The sequence below is a fragment of the Panthera onca genome, chromosome F1 (assembly GCF_046562875.1).
Source record: "Panthera onca isolate mPanOnc1 chromosome F1, mPanOnc1 haplotype 2, whole genome shotgun sequence".
Taxonomy (NCBI): Eukaryota; Metazoa; Chordata; class Mammalia; order Carnivora; family Felidae; genus Panthera; species Panthera onca.
The window spans coordinates 57,273,911-57,295,439 of NC_138355.1; the positions used below are offsets into that span (position 1 = coordinate 57,273,911).

The 21,529-nt window shown below is 41.7% G+C and overlaps 1 protein-coding gene across 5 annotated transcripts in view; it reads right to left on the reverse strand.

The window, feature by feature from the left end:
• Positions 1 to 21,529, reverse strand: part of ESRRG (estrogen related receptor gamma) — a 625,896-nt gene that overhangs the window by 558,451 nt on the left and 45,916 nt on the right. The window contains exon 1 of one of the 5 annotated variants that reach the window (XM_060644358.3): positions 21,284 to 21,394. The exons of 3 other annotated variants lie outside the window; for them this stretch is intronic. The gene's annotated coding sequence lies outside the window, so the exon portion shown is untranslated. Of the gene's footprint in view, positions 1 to 20,902; positions 20,992 to 21,283; positions 21,395 to 21,529 lie in introns of those variants that run through there. One more of the 5 variants, XM_060644360.3, reaches the window with a different exon arrangement.

Here is a 21,529-nt window from a genome sequence, read left to right on the forward strand (position 1 = left end):
TTGAAGATTAACTGAATTACTGTATGGACAGACACTGTGGACAATGTCTGGTACATAGTAAGCTCTCTATAAGCCAAGGCTCTTAATATTATTGGATCAGTGGTTGTCATATGTAGCTCAATTAGCCACAACACATATATCACACCCCAAATATTTTGTAAAGCAAATATGTGACATGTTTGTGTTTTTCATCTTTATTCTATATCCCATAGGGAAACTTCTAATAAAAAAAAATCAGCCATTTAAAAAATATGAAAATAGGGGATGCCTGGGTGGCTCAGAGGGTTGAGCGTCCGACCTCAGCTCAGGTCATGATCTCACGGTTAGTGGGCTGGAGCCCCACGTCGGGCTCTGTGCTGGCAGCTCAGAGCCCGGAGCCTGCTTCGGATTCTGTGTCTCCCTCTCTCTCTCTGCCCCTCCCCCTGCTCGTGTGCTTGCTCTCTCTCTCTCTCTCAAATAGTAAATAAATATTTTTAGAAAGATTTTAAAAATCTGAAAATAGTTAAGCTACCTACTTTCTCCTTTACCTTTTAAACTTTGGAAGAATCTAGAACAAGGCTTCTCAACACTATTCTCCATTTTTGTTATGGAGGGGGGGTTGCCCTATGCGTCGTATGTTCAGCAGCACCCCTGGTCTCTACTCAATAGGCTGCCCATAGCACCTTCTTCCCAGTTGTAATAACCAAAAATGTCCTCTATCATTGCCAAATGTCCTTTGGGTGGGGGCAAAATTGCCCTTAGTGGAAAACCACTGGTCTAGCATTTTGAAACAGATGAGTAAACTACAGATACAAGTTCTGTAGAGTATGCCTCAAACATAAGATGCTGTGCCCCTGGCCGAGGACTTCACGTATGCCACAAATAGCACGGTACCAACGGTGTAGTATGACCCACAGCCTGACAGGGACAGTGAGATGCTAGGCACTAACAAGCTATGGTGAGCAAAACAGTCCAAACTTCTTCACATATGCAAACTCAACATTTAATTTTCTGCAAGATTACCCACAATAATTACAAAGTTTCTATAATGCAGCCTCAAAAGCTTGGAACTAGGAGATCCATAAGAATTGATCTTTTATCTTTTACCTTTGCTATGTCCTGGGTCTGTGTAACATAGCAAATGAATGTAGGCAATATTTTCCTCTAATTTCTAGGAGTAGTAAAGTGAAACTTTACTAAAATTAAAATGATTAAGTAATCCAACGGAGAGAAAGACAGAGTAAACCTCCAGCGTACAAACAACACTGAGACAGACGAAGACCCATTGTGCTTTCAAGTATGCATCTTTTAACAGAGCATATTTGTTGCCTACTCGATGACTAATAGTTTGACATTCTAAAAGTAATGTTGAAATATTAGCTGGTAGCTGCTTCTCGTTAATGATGGCTTGAGGGCAAAAAGCTGACATGTCTATGACACTGGTTTGTCCGCTCTGCCAGTCACATACAGTACTTTTGAAGCATTAGCAATAGCTTGAATGGACTTCCTACCGGGAATCTGTGGTCAAATGCTGACTAATGCCAGATCAACTTGAAGATTTCAGAGCCATTATCAAATACCTAATTTCTCTGTCATAGTCTTAGAATTAAGCCAAGCCAAGAAGTTCACCTTACTACTCGCAGCTGTATTAGGATCTTATTTACTTGATATGAATAAAATAGAGCTCTATGAGAAAGAGCACACATTAATTTCACCTTCTAATATCCATGTGACTTATAAGGTTCCCTTCCAAAGGAAAAAAAAAAATGACACTCATATCTTAACTAAGTATCAGACCAACCCAATTTTCTTGTAAGGGCGTGAATCACTCTGAAGAAGGAATGTTGCACCGTCCACCCTCATAGCCATTTAGGTTTTCTGAGATGATGTTACGGACAAGGATTACTCTTCTACTACACAGTAAAATGGGTGGGACTACAGGGAAACATGAAAGCTAAGTTTCATGTACAAGGTCATTTGTCTCTTACTTAGAGCTGCCTCAATTCATTCTTCTGAGAGGCAGAGTATATTTCCACTCTACTGCCTGACCTAAGAAAGAGAGGCAAGCCTGACGACTGGGTAGAGAGAGGTATTCTGCATTCTGGTATGAGCCTCCAGGGGGCAATTCTCCTTCCCTCATTTCTCAGTGGAGGACAGAATCAGATATTTGCACCATTGTTAGCCATAGATACCACACTCAACACAAAACGAGACACTGCAAGTATTTCTTCTAACATTCTCAGGGTGTTCTTCCCCTTCCTAACTTTCTTTACACTCATCTTTAGTCCCACCCTGCACCATCCCTCTCACAAGACTGGAATCTCTGAGAGGTGGAATCAGTCCAGACATGGATGTCAGAAGGCTCAGTTTCTAGTCTTCTCTCTTTCTACCAAACTGTTACCCTGAACAAGCCACTTAATCTCGCTAAGTTAACTCAGCTGTAAAAGGCAGATGATAATTTGTGACTTCATAAACTTTCACTGCACAAATATCATGTATTATTAGAAGAAGTACTTAAATGTAGAGAAATCGTGGAAGGGAGTCATTTTGCATGGGATTTCAGTGAACACAGTCAGAAGAAAATGATTCATCAACAAGCACAATTACTCTCAGGCGTCTTCACTCAAAACTGGCCATGTGGTTCCACGACCTTCTAAAGGAAAAGATGGAAAGCCACCTTTACTCCCTTTCAATTCCTCCTCTCCACTTCTACCATTTTAACACTGAAAAAGGGTAATTGGGAAGGTACCTTCTCCCCCTCCCCAAAAAGGACCCTGGGGACTTTGCCTCCTGGCCTAACCTCAGAGATTTTGCTTAAACTGATTTAAAAAGGTGGGCTGGCTTGACATCAACCTTGGAAATTACAAGGATTTCTGCTTCTCTTTCCTTGGACGACATCTCAGCATTCCTCACACAACAGTTTGGTACCTCCCTCTTTTCCTGGTCCCCTATACTTACCCAAACCCACACCCTCAAGACAAACATGCAGAGTGGGAAGTACCTCTCGGAAGGGGACTCCATCTGCTCTACAAACAGAATGCCAGTCGGACATAATGTGGGAGCAGCAGGCTACTGTCTGGGGAAGACACCATAGCGGCTGGTGGACCCCAGGAGGCTGAAGCACAAGAAGGCACAGGATTCTCTCCAGTGCACAGCCTGGAACCTGGGAGGGGGAGCTGGGAATGTTGTAAACCACAGCCCTTACACCATTCCTTAAAGATCGGATGACGGTATTCCAGACTGCAAGGCAATAGCAAAACCTGAATAAAAGGGCCCTCTCTTTCCATTTCCCAGACAGGCCCTCATTATGCACACAAGTGTGACCCTCCTCTCTCCATGTGTCCCCAAGTTCTTAGAAGTTGGTTAAGTGATAACCATACCGATTGAAAGAGATCATCACAGGAAAGGGAAAAATCTTTTTCTGGAGGCTCAAAACCAGAGAATGACCTTCATATCTGCTATACGTTGCCATGATTTTAGGAAGATCATTTAATCTCTGCAAAACACAATTTCTTCATCTGTAAAATTGGGAAGAAAATGTGACTTACTTAAGTCATAAGATTTTTTTTTGAAAATCAATTCAATAACAAGTAAAAACTACTTTTAAATAAAAAGCATTAAATATTACTAAACACCAAGTCTCCTACATATAGATTAATTCAACTTAAGCCTACAGTTGCAAAAGCAACACGACTTTAGAAAATCATTAGTGTTGGGACACCTAGGTGGCTCAGTCGGGTAAGCGACTGACTCTTGATTTTGGATCAGGTCAGGATCTCACAGTCTGTGAGACTGAGCCCCACAGTGGGCTCTGCTCACGAAAACAGCTTGGGAGTCTCTCTCTCCCTCTCTCTCTGCCCATCTCCCATGTGCATGTGCTCTCTCTCAAAAATAAATTAAAAAATAGAACATCTTCAGAGTTAACATCTGAAAAAGCCAAAAGATGGTTCTACATTATTTGTCCCTATGTCGATGTACCCATAATTCTTTCTTCCCATGTGTCTATATCTTGGTATGAATCTCTCTGTCTCCAAAGGTAGCATGATGAAGTAGAAAAGTACACTTCATTTAAAGGTACAATACCATAATGTAAATCTCAAAACCATTATTTTCAGTTTTGTTGTCTTGGAAAAAATAATGTCTAGAATCAGGGTGATGATCCTAGACCATCTACCTCCAGAACTGCTTGTGTGCTAAATGAGAGGCATCTAATTTTGCCTCTGCCTTGTTCCCTCTCTCTCTCTCTCTCTCTCTCTGATTCTGCTTCTGTCTCTGTCTCTCTACCTTGTCTTCCTCTTCCTCATTATCCTTTATCCTTTTCCACCTCTGTCTTTCATATTTTCCTGTCCAAAAGATAGAATTAAGTTATATTTCTAGATTTTTTTTATTTAATAACTAAATTAAGTTGCTTTTTATTATCACCATCTTCTCTGTTTCTGGTTTGAGTCTTTTAAATGTGCTAGAGTAAATCCATTTCATGATTCTTGGGTCTCTCTTTCATTCCAGAAAATACACCGTTCCCACCACCTCTGAAAATTGTCTCCAACTTAATGAGGCAATGTGGAGAAGAGACATAGGGAAGATTATACATTGGAGGCTTGGCTCTGTCACTCACGAGCCAGGTAAGTTCTATCCCCTCTTGGAGGTTCAATTTTCTCATTTATAAGATGGGGGTAACACTATCTCATAAGAATAATGGGGGAATTAGATCAATTAAGATGCCATGTAAAACAAATGGCATAATCCCTGGTTAAATGGTGAGTGCACAATAAAGAGCAGCTTCTATTATGTTAAAACTAAAAAAATCAGTTCTATGCATTAACGACACCAAGGATAACATTAATAATGGTAATTTGGGGAAAGAATGGGATACTACCCATGAAACAGCTTGGAGATGGAAATCTCTAAAAAGTGCCAGACACTTTTTCTTAGTGCTTTGTACGTGTTAACCCATGTAATCCTCACAACAATCATAGGAAGTGGGTGCCATTATTATTCCAGCTAAAGGTGAGGGAACAGAAGAGACTTATAAGAGCGGTTCCCTCGTTTCCTTAGATCATCACAGCTAGTGAGTGGTTGATCCAAAATTGAAACCCATGTAGTCTAGTTCCAGAGCCGGGCTGTAAAGCATCTTTCAAAATCACATGCCTCCAGGAAAGACGGCATCTTCTAGACCAGCTGGTATCTTGCCAGTAATCTGTTACCAGGAATAAAGTACAGAAGTCTGCTGGTTACTCTCTTTTTAATGGAAAGGAGTGTAGTTGCATTTACAAAATTCACTGGTCTTGCTCACCACATCTGCATTTCCTCTCTAGTGTAGGAAGGAGAGCAGTGCAATCCAAGCCAAAGCTTTGGAAGCTGCTTATGCCCTGGGCTCATCTGTGGTACGTGCACATCACCTATCAACATCGGCATCCTTGTCGTCACCACCACCACCGTTATCATCACTCCCGTGATAATATTACTTATTGATCACTATCTGACAGGCACGCGGCCATTCTTCACGTATGTTTTCTGAATGTGTGCAGTAGAAGAAAATGTTGAAAACCACTGAGCTACACCATTCCAGATGCAGACATAAAGCCGTTCCCATGATTCTACCACTGATGACGCCACCACTGACCTTGGAAAGGAAAGAGGAATGGCTATAACGTTCGCTGACATCTACCTTGTGTCAAGCATCGGACAAGACACTTTACATATGTAATCTTACTTAATCCTGAACACAACCTAAAATACAAGCATTAGAGTTATTTTAATCCCAGTTTTACAACGAAGGAAACCACAGCTCGGAATGGTTAAATGTCCTTCCTGAAGATCACAGGGTTTCTACATTATGGCTTCAGGAGTAGAACCAGACCCATGTTACTCTTTTGAGCCATCCCTTTAGGAGAGTCTCATCATTTCCTAAACTAGATTTTTTTTCCACTATAATGTAAGCTCTCTCTTTTGGCAGGAGCCCCCAAAGAACACTAGCTTGGGCATCAGAAACCCCAAGTTCTAGCCCTGTTTTTACAACTCCTAAGTTGTGTGACTTTCAGCAAGTTGTTTACCCCTTAATATAAAGAGTTTCCAGCTCTAACTTCCACACTCTATGATGTCCCTAGAAACAGAAGATACCCGCTGCCACTCATATATCAGTTCTGATCACAAGCTTTTTCTCTGCCCTTGGAAGAGAAGATTACAGAGAGGGGCCCACTGCCTAAGTGAGCTTGTTGGCCAGAATATCAGACCAGGGCGGCGAAGGCAAAGGCGAAGGTTGGCTGGGGAGTGTGAGAAAGTCGTCCACCTTGCAGCTGTCCCTGCCTGAATGGTACCACAGATAAACAAGAGTCCCCCTCCAGAGATCTCTGCTGGCACCTTGTCTTCATTCCTTTCTGAAAAAAAATTTCATATCCTTGTGAAGAATGTATCGCCTTCTACACACAACTGCCAAAAACCCAACTGTAGGCAAAATCCATCTGACAAAATCCCTTAACCGCTTTGATTCAGTTCTTAAACGAGATTAGTTGTTGGAAGGTCACCGAGAAGCCATCTACTGCACACTGCAGCTTGGGGTTTCAAAGCTTTCAGTACTAAGGGAATCTCCGTGCTTGATGTCCCTTCTCTCCAGGCCGTTTAATCAATGAATCAACAAACAGTTACTGAGCAAGGCTTCCCTGGGGTCTGCAGGTCACCTCAGATGTGCCTCTCCAGTTCAATAGCAGGAGGAAGAAAAACAGATTTTTCTGACTCCTCTTAAACTTTCCATTTATAAAATCAGAGCTAGCATGAAAGGACCATGGGTCTCCTGTTCTTTTTTCTCTTCCTTGAACGTTGATGGTCCACAAAGAACAATAAAATACTATATAGTTGAGATAATATATAAGAGATAACAGGAAGGAAGGAAGGAAGGAAGGAAGGAAGGAAGGAAGGAAGAAGGAGGGAAAGAGAGAGGAGAGAGGGAGGGATAGAAGGAGGGAAGGAGGAAGGGAAGGAAGGGAAAGAAAGAGGGAGGAAATAGAAGGAGGGAAGGGGGAAGGAGGAAAGAAAGGAAAGGAGAGGAGGAAAGAGAGAAGCAGGTGCTTAGGTTTCAGGAAGGTCAAAGGACACAGTGAACATGCACACAGTCCTCTCAAGAAATGTCTCCTTGGTAGCACATAACCTCCATGTTTGCTAGCCTGTTAATTATTACTGCTCTTTAGTGCATATAATTATCTGCCACTAGTTTTAAGCTTTTAGGATTGATGTAATTATGAGTCTCTTATACCTTTAAGTGTCCTTCTGCTCTCAGCTCTAGCAACAGGATCATAGACAAAATGTGCATGTTGCCTCAATACCCAAAGCATCAGAAATCTTAAATTAAAAAAAATAATTGTCTTGAATAATTTGCACAGAAATGAAAAAAAAAACGCAGTAATAAAATACTACTTTCAGCTTTTAGTAAATGTTATCTAAAAGACTACACTGTGCTACAAACTGAATCACCATGTCCCAAGTGATGACAACTTAATGTAGCGCACAATTGTAGAGAAAGACCAACTTAGGGTGTTAATACCGTCTTTCTCTGGCCCAACACTAATAGCAGGATTCTATTTAGGCATACATTTCCTCAATTAAAAAAAAAATAAGGAAACTAGCAACAGCTTATTGGACACTTACTATGTGCCAGATGTGATAGGATCTTCTTTAACCTTTTCCTTCACCCACTGCTGTGTATTACTATCTTCAGTCTACAGATGAGGGTACGGAAGGTCAAACACACGAAGTAACAAATCCTAAGCAGAGTGAGGTCCAGAGAAAAGACTGCAACCCAGGTCTGACTCCAAAGATTTTGCCACTAGCCACTTTATTCTTATCCTTCGACTAGGAGAATCAAGGCCAGGAAAAGTAAAAACAATGTATTTTTAATTATAATTTACCCAAAACCCTATTTGTGGTTTCTACATCTGCTTTGAAATTGCACCCTTTACCCTCAGCATGAAATGCTAGAATCTCTTCTTTCATTTATTTTTGATAAGCAAAGCTAGTATTAGAATAGTAAACCGTGAGGTCACAGCTAACCATGACATTCTGAAGAATTCTTCAGTCTAAGCATGCAGTGAGCCATTCCAACGTCTTAAAAAGCTTAATTTTTTTTTAAATAAAGCTTAAATATAAGCATTATGTTAACACAGGTTTAAAGAAACCTCCAGTTCGCTAGATAAAACTCTTTAGCGTATATAGAGGGGCTGATGCTCTTACGTCCTCCTGAGACTCTAAATTACACACCAGGGCTTTTTCACGCGTGGACTGGGCTATCATAGTGGAGGCAGTAATAGACAAACCAGCACCTGAACTTCCATTGCTCCGTATGACATCTGTACATGTGCCATTATGCATCTATTCAGAAGTATCCGTATGTGAAAAGGAGGTAACATATAAACACAGCATTGTCTTTTATTCTGGGAGGAGACGATTATGTGTACCACCTGCGTGTGGCAGGAGGTGTGGCTCCAGAGACCAGTTCAGGTCTGTTTCACCTTGAGACTCGACACACCTAGAGACAAGTCTTTTGCTTAAAGTGCCTGTGGGTGCCCGTGAATCTCCAACACAGCGACTGAGCCCCTTCGTTCCTACACACTGGTCTGCCCTCCAAATCTGGCTTCTAAGGCTCCCCCTCCTCCCCCGGCTTTCATGGCTAGAGTTTCGTCTTTCATTTTCTTTTAATAAGCATAGCTGCTATCGGCACAGCGGATGAGCCACGAGGTTAACACTTAACCCAGGTACAAGTTGTTAGTATTTCTTGGTGGGAGGCAAGTCTATGAATATACTAATTTTCACATACAGGAACCATCTCTAGCAGAGAAATGCAAACGGTATTGTTCAACTTGGTCCTTGTCGAGCCCGGCCAAGGTCTGCGTGTGGATGAGATCCCTGAAGTTAGGCACAGTACAGCTCCCGGGATCTGCATGTGCTCATTACCATACTGCAGAAGTTGCTTCTGAAGCAAATAACAGTTTTCAGAAAGATCGAGGTTAGAAAATAATCTAGAGACTTGGGCAGGGAGACAAAAGACAACTGTATCACAGAAAAGCTAAGGAACAAAATGACCTATTCCTCTTACATCAAAGCTTGAGGACTCCTAGCACACAATTAGCATGACCTTCCACAAAGGGAGCCCTGGCATACACAGATTTCCTTTTTTGTTTCTAAAATAAAGGTACTTACCAGTGAAAATCCATAAGTCACCACACTGTGCTCGGGACTGCACTGGCCACCCTCCTCCATGGAAGCAGAGCATGGGACCTGCCAAGTTTGTGAAGACATCTACTTGGGTTGATTGGAAAGAGGTGTGTGGGGGTGGGGGGGGTGGTGGGGAGAAAAGAAAGACTTTCCCTTTAAAACTGAACAGAAGCAGATACCACATCACATGACCTTTTACCGTAATTTCTATTAAAATCATTTCATGTCTGGTTGCCTCTGCTCTCCTGGCTCATTTGTATTGTTTACAACAAGTCATTGCACTGGCAGTTAGTGGTGGCCGAATCCATGGTTACCCGTTTTTACATTCACTAGTTAAATGGCATGCAGTTCTGCTGTGGCTTTCAGGGAGCAAGCTCTTAAGAAACCACAATCCAGCTATCAATCAGACTAATCTGAGAGAAATTAATCTTATAAACATAAGTATTGGCGCATATTAAAAATTGATAGAAAGGGGGCACGGGCTTTTATTGGTTGGAGTGACGAAAGTGGACAAGCTAAGATTTCACTTAGAGTCTCAGAGTATTCAGTCTGTGGTCTACATCTGACAGCCGTTCACGTTGTGCATCTAAAAATCTTTCAAGGGTAATACGACCCCCCTTTAAAACAAGTCCTGCACCCCCTCAAAATTTTGTGGGCATTTATTTCAGGTGAATGCTCTTAGGATCTAAAGAACACCCAAATACAGGTTTAACCACGGCTGCAATCCCAGCAAAGTAACTTAAACACATACATGCAAGACAGTAAAATACCAAACAGCACTGGGTAGGATTCAATTAAGACAAAAACCTCGGTGGAATGCTCTTTACGAGTAAATTAGAACTGCAAACTAATATGTTTTACTGAGAGCAAGAACGATACAAATTCATTCTATCGTCTGTGAATTTACGTGGTTAATTCTTTAAAAACATTCCCCACAGCAAACTTGTTTCTCGAGATGGACATGACCAACAATTATCATTGCTAATAAAAATTTAGAAGTTTTATAGTTTAATGCCCACAGTAATTGTCCCACAAGTAACATCTAAATGCTAAATGAGAACAGCAAATAGTTAAAGCTAACATATTACAACCCCATCTACTGCAAAGTCACTGTATCAGAAGCTAGAATTGATTTGTTTCCTCAGAACGAATTGAAAATGAACGTAACACAACGTCGGAAAAATCCCTCCTGCACTGCTAATCGGATATTGTATAATGGTTGATTGCAGCTTTGCCCTGTGCTATTGCTGCCTAAATCATACATACTTACACGTTCTGGGTTCTTCCAAGAGTTTGGTGCAGTTTCAAGGACAAATGTCTTAAGGAAGCCTCTCTACTGTGCAGCAGGGAGCCTAGCTCGGATCTGATGACAAGAGAACAGTGCTAAATCTGACAACAGAGAAGGAAACTTCCTGCGTGAAGAAGAGATCTTGGAAAGTCTCAGGGTGAAAAAGGCTGCTTTAACTGTGCTGGTTGATTTGCTCCCTGGTTGTGTATACACAGTAGCAGCTGATCTGTGTTTGCAGCCCTGCAGAAAGGAACCTTTGCTGAAAACCAGTGGCATCACATTTCAGCGGAGCTGGTGCCGAGTTCTGGAGAGGAGAGCAACCCTTGACAACTTCACACAATTCAACCCAGCCGACTTACCACAGGTCGGGGACGAAAAGTGTCCCCCCGCTGGGTTTCATCGCGGGTATGTTAGCGCAGTTCCTGGGAAACCAAACACCGTTACCAACTGGACTCTGGCGACCGTGTGAGGTATTCTCTGGACTTATCTTCAACGGAGCCTCTATCTCTGCTGTCCCTACCTACCGTGGACCGTATTGTCACAGAACGGCTTCTAAATGCATCCCAGGTTTTAAAGTGCATCTCCTTCTGTTTCTTACAGAACCCTTCGAATCCACGGTGTGTTACTAATCTTGGCCAGGTGGCATTCTTCTGATGTCCCTCACAAATAAGCTGAGGGGGGAAAAATACAGGATAGGGTAGGGTGGTAATTCATTCTGCATTCTGCTTCCCACTTCAGAGACTGGAGCTTTAACACGACTGTTTTGTTGGAGGCCATTTTATGACCGTTCATTACAAATTGGGCACGGCTGCAAACTTCACTCGGTAGAAGCCCCTAGTGAGGCTCTGTCGTGAGGCTATAGGGACACTGAGAGGAAGCGAGCGATGAAGGACATGGAATCTGCTGTTCAGTAGTGGAGTTATCTTCTCTACCACCCTTCCTAGAGAAAAGAATGGAGATTCTAGACTTTGCTAACTCTAAGAGTGAAAGCAAGAGGGTGTAAGAGACAGAAAGAGTGAGGAAGAGGGAGAGAGAGACACTGACTTACTACCGGTTGCTGTAACAAACTTAATCCAAGGCACTGGTTAACCACTTGGTTATCTGTGTGTTGCTTGCTGCCCTTCTTCTCCCTCCTGTCCCCATGACAAGTCTAGGCTGTGGTATATTACATGGTATTTTCTCTCTATTGTGCGTTTTACTTCAAAGGGCAGAAATCAGAACTGACAGTTTAACAAAAGGCCACATTAAATGTGTCAGGAGGCATAGGGAAATGCTCTCCTACTTATCTGAAAGCCAGTCCAGGAGCTGCCTGGGCAACTGGTGAATTATCCAAGGCCTTTGCTATTCATTTTGGCCACGCTGTTGTTCAAAAATAATATTGCCCTGACATTTGAGAGCCCACATAATGTAATAAAAGAATCTGGGCTCTGGTGCCGGGTAGATTTAGCTCCTTATCCTGACCCTGCTACTTCCTACCTGCATGAGGCTGAGAGTTACCTAAAATCTCTGAACGTTTCCTCATCTATGAAATGGCAACAGTATAGCTACCGGAGGAGATTACTGTGAAGAGGTAAAAGATAACACAGGTCAAGGGCTCACTACAATGCCTCGCATGCATGCATTTACAAACATTTACTGAGCCTCCTCTGGGAGACAAGCACACTGCCACACACTGCGGGGGGGGGGGGGGGGGGGGGGGAGCCGCAAAGTCAACTGAGACATGGTCCCTATTCTCTAGGGCAGTCTACAAGCGCTCCCTCTTTCTTCCATCCTTCCTGTAGTTTGCATCGTCTCTATCACAAAGCAGAAAAACATTTTCAAATACCTTTCTCATTTGGTCCTCATAGCAGTCTCAGGAGGCAGATGAAGCTATACCCAATTTGCAAATGGGAAAACCACAGCTTAAAGGAGTGAGGGTCACACAGCTGGGAAATGGCAGCCTGAAAGGCAGCCCAAGCTCCGACTCTGTTGCGTACTCTTCAGAGTATGTATATGAATTTGCCACAGAGCATTCATTTGTTTTCATACTTCTGTATTATACCCTTATCCTTATTGTACTATTTCATGCATATATATTGTACTTCCCTAAAGGTCTACATGGACAGACTATACCTTAAAATTACCTTGTATTCTCCAACGGATGTACCATGATACTAAGCATACTATGTATTTAAATTTTTTCCTAGATTTACTTTTTTTAATGTTTATTTATTTTTGAGAGACAGAGTGCGAGTGGGGGAGGGGCAGAGAGAGAGGGAGACACAGAATCTGAAACAGGTTTCAGGCTCCGCACTGTCGGCACAGAGCCTAACGTGGGGCTTGAACTCATGGACTGTGAGATCACGACCTGAACCGAAGTTGGACGCCTAATCGACCGAGTCAGCCAGATGCCCCCAAATTTTCCTATATTTAAAAGAAACTCAAGCTGAGTCCACTTTACTATCTCTAATCAACGTCACAGAAAGATAGAAATCCCCAGAAAATAATGATTTAGAGGTTACTTGTGGCCTTCTAGGACTCAAGCCATCTATGTTTTCAATTATTTCCGAATAATTATATACATGCCAAAGTTTTCAACATTGCCTCATAATTAAACCACCCAAAGATCTCTCTCTTCATATATATTCTGTGCATTGAATTTTCATAAAAGCAATTAAATATTTACTGTTAATTTCAAACTTGATCCCAAGACGTTCTGATTTCTAGGTTCACTTCAGTTTCTAGGTTAACAGATCACAAAGTGTAGAATTCCATTGGTCATTATCTTGTGAATCAGAGCAGAGCATTGGGCAAGTCTCAGGTAGAATCCAAGAAAATTGTTGGATCTGTTTTTTTAGTATAGTACCTATACCAACAGCCCAAATTTCTTGAATCATTGTCTATCTACTGCTTCATTTTATGCTTTAAAATGCAGTCCAATTCTGATGGAAGAATTGGCTAGACATTTATCAGTGAATCATACATAAAAATAAAAATACTTTTGAAAGACATCTATATAGTATCTAGAGCTTGGAGTTCAAATCATGTATTATGTTAATTAGTTCTGTTGTATCCTGGAAATCTTTTTTTTAATGGAATTTATATCATTATTTACAAGTACTTGCTGCCAAACAATGATTCCTTCAGCCTTAACAAAATCCAGGAAATTCAGATTATTATCAACATAATGGGAGAAGTGCAAATGACGGGCTGTGTTTGAGACAAGGAAAACAATTTTTGAATGTTCTCTTTCTGTTTCCAGAGTCATTCATTTTTCTAGACAAGCTGTGGCCATCAGCAAGAGAAAGTAAATATGCTCCCTAGGTACTGACATTGTATATGTTAAAATATCAGACTTGCCACGTTCAACTGCCCAGCTGCGTACTATTTCCTGCTTCCTCCCTAAATACAGTAATACAAAAAGTACCTACCACAGTTCAAGACTACAGTGAGCAAGAAATATGCCTACTAAAGACCACCCTGGAGCCAAAAATTGGCCTAGGACTCTGTCAAACCTGGGCTGACCCAATGACTTTTCCTTACTGCGTAAAACTAAATATAGGGTTTTTTTTTTAAATGTTTATTCATTTTTATCTTGAGAGAGAGAGAGAGAGAGAGAGAGAGAGAGAGAGAATGAGCAGGGGAGGGGCAGAGACAGAGGGAGAGAGAGAGAATCCCAAGAAGGCTCCACACTGTCAGCGCAGGGCCTGACGTGGGGCTCAAACTCAGGAACCACAAAATCATAACCTGAGCCGAAGTCAAGAGCCAGACGCTCAACCACCCAGGCGCCCCCATAAAACTAAATATAGTTTTCAAGAGCTTTTATACCCATGAGTCTCACTCAACTCTCACAGCCAACTTGTAGACAGATATTTTTATTATTTACCTTTTTAAAGGCAGGACAAATTCAGAGAATTTAATGATTTCACAAGACCATACAGGCAATAAATGACCCAGAAAAATGTTAAAATGGATGCTCTAATTTGTAAGTTTTCCCACACAACTAACATCCTGTACTTTCCCTTCAGGAAGAATGTGCATACATTAGTTTCCCCCTTTTTCCTTGTGGTTTCTCATCCAATGAACAATTAAATGCAGACCAGACTTACACACACACACACACACACACACACACACACACACACTGCCTCTCTCTTCTACCTTCATATGCCTTCCATCTTCACTTCTCCCACTTCTTGGCCAATTACTTCAGAGAATAATTTTTCTCTCCATTTTTCTTCACTCTCCTGCCTTTCAGTGCATTTGGGTGTCAAAAAACAAATCTTATTACAGGTGATAAACTTAGAAAGAGTGCTAATGCCACACTCTTCCAAGGGAAAGAAAAGCCATATACTTCGCAAGCAGCCTCTAAAAACCCTGAAAGTTTCTAAAAATCCCTTTCACGCACTCTGCAATAGTTTCCATCTATCTTCTTAACTTCCAGTTATATGTGTGTTTCTCTTAAACATCAACCCTCCAGAGTCTAGATAAATGATAAACTATCATTCAGTTTTATTGCCTTTATGTTATGTTTATCACTTGTATCATAATAGAACTCTTTTTCATATTTTTTCATCACTGATATACAATATTTCACTCCAATAAGTTAACATAGGCTTTTATAGTCTAGCCTAGGAAAGTAGTCAGCATTTAAGATTGTTTTATGTAGGGGAAAAAAGTGAGTTTTGAACAGCCAAGAATTGATCTACAAATGAAAAGTTTTTATGTAAACCCGAGTGTCCAAATTTTGTGAGGTTTTCATTTCAAACCACTGCACCTGAGCTCCTTTCCTACTCTACCTGCTAATTTTTCTGGTCATGGCAAAGGCCAGACTTCAGTAAATAATTAGTTTTATCGAATGGAAATAAACAGGAGTATAATTAATTGGTTGATTCATTACTAATCAATCACTTAATGCAGAATCACAGAAACGAAGTAAGGTGGAGACCATCAAGTCAAACCCCTTCATTTGGAAATGAAGAACAAGAGTTCACTGGTCTTGGATAAAGAAGATAACCAGATCATACTAGAAACTATGCTCAGGACCATTTCAACCGATCCTTAGCTGAAGATCGATGTTCAGGCATATACACATTAGCGAAAGAAAGCAAATGTCTAGCTGTGAGGATGTCTGGTCCAAAGGATCATCAGGTATTATGTCCCGTTTCTACAACCTTTGGAAAATAAATGTTCATAGTAAATAGAAAATGAATTTCTAATCACTGAATTAAACTATTCATCTAAATAGCCAACTTTGGATTTCTCTCCACACATAATAACTTGGAAAAATATATAGCCTGTGTTTACTATAGCCACAGTCTCTAAGAAGAGCTATAACCCGCTAACAATTTTCCTGATTTATGTCTGAAAACATACAGGGCATGAAATGATTTCTGCAACCTTACGTTTTCCTCAAGAACACTGGTAGACAGAAGATATATTCCAAAAATCATGTTGGATTGCTTGTTAAAGCTCCTTTTTTAATAGAAATGTGTGATAAACAATTGTGCACGCCCTACCAAAAAAAAAAAGTCATTAGATTTTTCCCCATTAAGAGAGGAAAGAGAAAAGAGGAAGGGAGAAAAGGAAGAAAAGAGGAAAGGAAGCACGGAAGGAGGGAAGAAACTCTGATAAAAGGATCTATTTTCTTATAATGTTTATATTGTAAAAACTGATTGCCTTCTTAAGAAAGTGCAATAAATATTCTTCCAAAGAGCAGCTTGAGGATAATGTATGGTTATATACTGTAACTCACTGTACAAACGGTATTCTTGTTCTTAATATTTAACATATATGGAAATTTGCTTAACAATCTATAATTGTGCTAATAAAAACAGGTATTTGTGAACATAAATTATACTGGTCATAAACTCAGCCTTATTAACCCAATATATCTTAGAGTGAGGTTGAATTTAAGCGGGCCACTCTGGTAACACAGATATCTGGAAACACTGCTTATTCTACTGCAGAAGTATCTATCAGAATCAGAATATGAAAGTTTTGCTATGCTTCATACAACGTTAACATCCTGAATCTGAATCTTCAAAACAATGACACATGACTGTGCCAGATACGCATATTTGCCCAGTTAAAATAATTTGTGCAAGGGAAGTAAAACAAGCACATTTATTAATTAGCACCCTTCCTAGAGTCCCATCCAGGGTTATTTATTTCAGCGTGTGTGCCATCGGAAACAGCCATAAGCGTCCATAAGTAAATAAGATATCTTTGGATCTCCAGTGTCCTGCACTTTATCACAGAGATTCCAAAGACATTCAACCTTTTTTGTACGGTAAGTATGATCATTCCCTTGTTTAAATCAACAAAGTATCCTTCGTAACAGAAATATAAGCAAAGGCCTGATTTAAAACTACTGATAGGGCACCTGAGCGGCTCAGTCGGTTAAGGGTCTGACTTCAGGTCAGGTCATGATCTTGCAGTTCGTGGGTTCAAGCCCTGCATCAGGCTCTGGGATGACAGCTCAGAGCCTGGAGCCTGCTTTGGATTCTCTCTCTCTCTCTCTCTGCACCCTCCCCCCGCCCCCATACTTGCACTCTGTCTCTTTGTCTCTCAAAAATAAATAAACATTAAAAAAATGTAAAAAAAAAAACTATTGATGATTCTTCTTCACAACTACAGGTTTTATACTGTATATAATGGCATAAATACACACTATTAAATACGTGTATAAGGTGTACGTGTCAGAGGGAATATGGGAGGTGAGCTTTATACCCAATACAATGGAGGAGGTAAGCTATGGAGCTAGGGGGCTTTCACAACTCGAAATCATCAGGGTTGAGTAAATGAATGATATCTAATCTCCAAGAAAAAGAAAACTTCCCTAGCTTTGTGATCAAGACACACAGAGAGTTAACATTATCACACTGTGCACTTCAGGAATTTTTATTTAAAGATTTGCAAAGGCCTCTCCAGCTACCTGAATCTGAACATCTAAAACCATCAGTCCATATGTCTACGTTCTATGTCAAAGGCCTGTGTTACTTCCTGCAATATCTCTTAAACAAGGGGCACATGGGCTTTGGCTCTCCTTTTTGGCCAACCACCATCATTGATTCCGACACAAAGTACTCTTATAAATTAGACTCAAAAATAATCAAAAGAAAAGCATTCCAGAGAAAGGCCCTTACACTCTCCTACAGGACCTCACCCCCCCCCCCCCCACTAGCATGACAGCGTGATGAACACGTAGAACTTATTCATAATTCCCTGCATGACTCCCTGATTCCTCAGTCCCACTTACTCTACCGGGATGGCAGTGTTAACCTAAAAACTGAACCGCAAAGTTGAATTATCTCACAGCTTTATAAACCCGACAACAAAGTGACAAGACAAAATTTCTTTGTTCTCACTGGGGCCGGGTACATCATTTTGACTTTATAAAGATACTTTAAAGGAATTTTTAAAAATCACAATGTTATAAAACTTGGTAATTATTACTTCAAAACGACAGATTCTATTGTTCATGGAGAAATTTTCAGTTGGTTTTCTCACACCAGTGGTTCAACTGAAAGATTCACCAACTGCTCCCTGGAGAAAACAGAAGATCTGCATTTAAATGGAGATAGAGTATTTCCAAATGCACAGTACCTAGAAGGCAGATACTGTCAAGGTTTCTTAGCGAGAATAACTCAAATTGTATCAGGTACATCTCAATGCTGTGGTTATCTCCATTTGCATAGGGCTCGGTCTGTTTCCATCACATTCTTTCTCCTCTGTGCATTCTTTGTAACATTTGTCCCAAGAAGTTAACATTAAACCCTGCTCCATGGCAAAGTCCCCACACTAACAACAAGCAATTACGACTGTACATATCATTTCTGATGTGTCCAGATAAAGACCACAGAAGATAGGTTGGCCAGAAATGTTAAATAATTGAAAAGGATAATGACTTAATACAGTAGTAAGCTTAGTTTACAATGCAGCCAATTTAAAGCCATAAAAACACCGTGTAAAAATTTTATCTTGTGGTTGACCATTCCATATCCTATCTATTATTCAAAAGTATCTCAACACTGTTTTTCTTCATTAATGTGGCTTTTGGCGTTTCCCTCAAAATCTTTGTGTTCCCGCGGTTTTCCAACAATTTGGAAACAAGCACAAAATTCCTCCGTGATATCATAAATTCACCTGACCAGGATAGCGAGCTCATCAATGTCTAACTGAAATTAATTTTATAGACCAGTCTGTAAGGCCAACAGAACTAAAGCTACTTGTAGCAACACATCTGTAAACAAAAGGAGAACCTCATAATAACCTCTTTTCCTGTGACACCCTAATCCAGGGATTTGTCTATATTAGAAAATGTCATGGGGCATCAGGAAAGTTTTGCCTTGAGTGTTCAGCTAAGGTGTGCACGGCACGTCTGTGAAGGAGAAAAAAAGAGACACTTAGGATCAATTTCAAACATAAGCCCATTATCACTGGCAGGCTCTTGCTAAAATTCTAGCTGCAACCAAAATGTCCCTGTCAACAAGGTTACAGAGAATGGCCCCAGATATTCTCAGCGACACTTTCCCCACCCTTCAGCTGTCTGCCGAGTTAGTTACACCTTATCTGGCTGTACCGCCGTCCTCACGCTGATTCAAATTCAGAACTCGAAATGAAAGACGAAGTATCTCGAAGATCACTTAATATTGAAATACTGTTGCAGTAATAAGCCGTGCTCAGTTGGAGATGGGAACATGGTAGTCTCTTGGTAACCTTTTTAATTTCTGGAAAAATGGTACAGAATAAATTGAGTGGCACACACACGGAACCCTCATGGATCGATCTGCACTGTTTTGTTAAAGCACCACCCATCAGGAAGTGTGTTTGCTCCCCTTGCAATTCCTGTTAAAGAAGACCAGCAGGTTCCAGCACGCACCATGCACAAAGATTTAAAAGCTATTGTGACTCAATAAAGAAAAAGATCATCTGTCATCCACATTCATCGCCCCAGTCAATGCATAGTCTTACCAGCTATCGGACACTATTCTCAGTATACACACATCTATGTAACGTGAGTTTAAAGAGTTAGGAGAGTTGTGTCAGTAAAAGTAACAGTCATGGGTAACACACCAATACGTGTTTGAAAGGTCATCTAGGCCTGTTTCGTGACAGACTTGACTCTTCATGTCTGTAGGACAAGCCCCCATCAATGTCACTTAACCTACCTCAACGTTTTCATGCACCTTACTTCTGTCGGCCATTCCTCAGCCCAGATTTGAGAACTGTTTAAATTTCCCTCTCTTTCCCACCATGACAGGACTGTTTCTTAGGCTGGCTAACTCATTTTGATAACATCAAATCTACTGGACAGGGAAAAGGAAAAAAGAGCCCTGCCACTGTTCCCCAACCCCGTTCCCTGCCTTCCCCTTGAGGACTTTTCTTCCTCTTTTCTCTTGCCTGCTGCTTCTGAATTTGGGCATGTTCCAAACACACTCCCCTATTTGGTCTTTGGGCAGCATGAGAAACAAAGGAGAGTTTTTCTTCAAAACTAGACCAAGTCATTCAGCCGCTCTGAAACACTTCAAAACATCCGCATGTCTCTTGATCCTGACTTAAAGTATTAAGCAGTAGTGTTTTGAAAGTAGTAGGAGGTCATGTGTGGACCTAACAGCTTCTCTCAACTCACATGCTGAGAATTTCTCCTTTTCCTTTCTTCTTCTTCTCCTTTTTTCCTTTTTCTTTTTTGTTAATTTTTTTTGTAAAGAGAGACAGAGAGAAAAGGTGCTATTTTCAACATTGCCCCCTGGTTTAGGTTAGCAAAATCATGTGCTTTCTGTGTGTGCCTGTGTCTTTTTGCACAGCCACTGGCTCTGCCACTACAACACAAACACAGCAAACGTGCCTCCCTAGTTTCAGCAGACCCATGTGGCGATTCACAACATAACCGAAGCAAGCACAATAAATAAACACATACATAACCATTCCACAGCACTGAGGCATGCGGGGGTTTCTCCCAGGCCCTTCCGGACTCTTCCAGAATTGCTCATTAAGATTCTGAAAGGGGGGAGGGGGGTGCAGCTAGGAAAAGGTTGCCGGAAGGGAGAAGAGAAGGGGAGGAGGGGGGATTTGCCCTCTGTGTCTTTCTCTCTCTGAGAATCTCCCATCACCAAACATGGAGGGGGGCGGGGGGGGACTCTATCCTGCAGACGCTTCTGACATACTTGAGGGAGAGAACGGGGGTAGGTGGTTTGAAATACTTAAATGATGGTCGGGTGACCTCCGTGCAACTTCAGAGACTGCCTCCCTCGGAAGGTGACCGGGATGGGGAGCCGGGAGGGAATGAGGCATAGAGGACAGGAGGAGAGACACCCGGGACCACGGCAGCAGCAATCACCAGAAGGATTTTCCAGCTCACGACAGCAGTCCTCAACTCCTGACACCACCCTCTCCCCCAACGACCCCTTCCCCATCGCCCCTCCCCCACCAGAAGCCCGGAGGACTCACCCCAACCCCTGTCAGTCCAGTGCCCTAACTCTGCCCTGACTCTTTGCCACTTTCCCAAGCCTGAAGTCTCTATCCAGGGAGGGGGATGGGAGAGGTGTTTAAAGAACAGATCTCACTGACATTAGAATTCATCTGTGTCTCCGGCACACGCACGCTGACAGTTTTGCAGTCATGGCAAGGCAGGTCTACAAGAGATGGACGGTACTTATGGTTGTGTTATTGAGGGAGGGGTTGCTTTTTTTTTTTTTTTTTTTCCAAGAGACTCTAAACAAGTGAAGGGGGAAGGAGGTAGCAATAGCGATTTCCACCAGGACTGCAAATCAAGAATGCCCCAGATGCCAATGTCTCCAGATGTTGATGATAAGGATTTGGACCAGTTACCTTGGCAGGGTCAGAACTGCAGCAGCTTAACCAGGTGAGTCGTCGGGGATTTTAAAGAAGCCGAAGCCGGTTTCTTCGGCTACGAAAGTCTACAGAACCCCCATGCAGGAACATTGCACATCTTACACACGCCTCCTTTAACTGGGCTCCCGCGACCTCAGCAGGCGAGGGGGTGCTGGCCGGCCCGCCGGTGGCAAGGGCACGGCCACCCGCTCTGCCCCCGCGGGCGCGGGGCCGGCCTGGCCC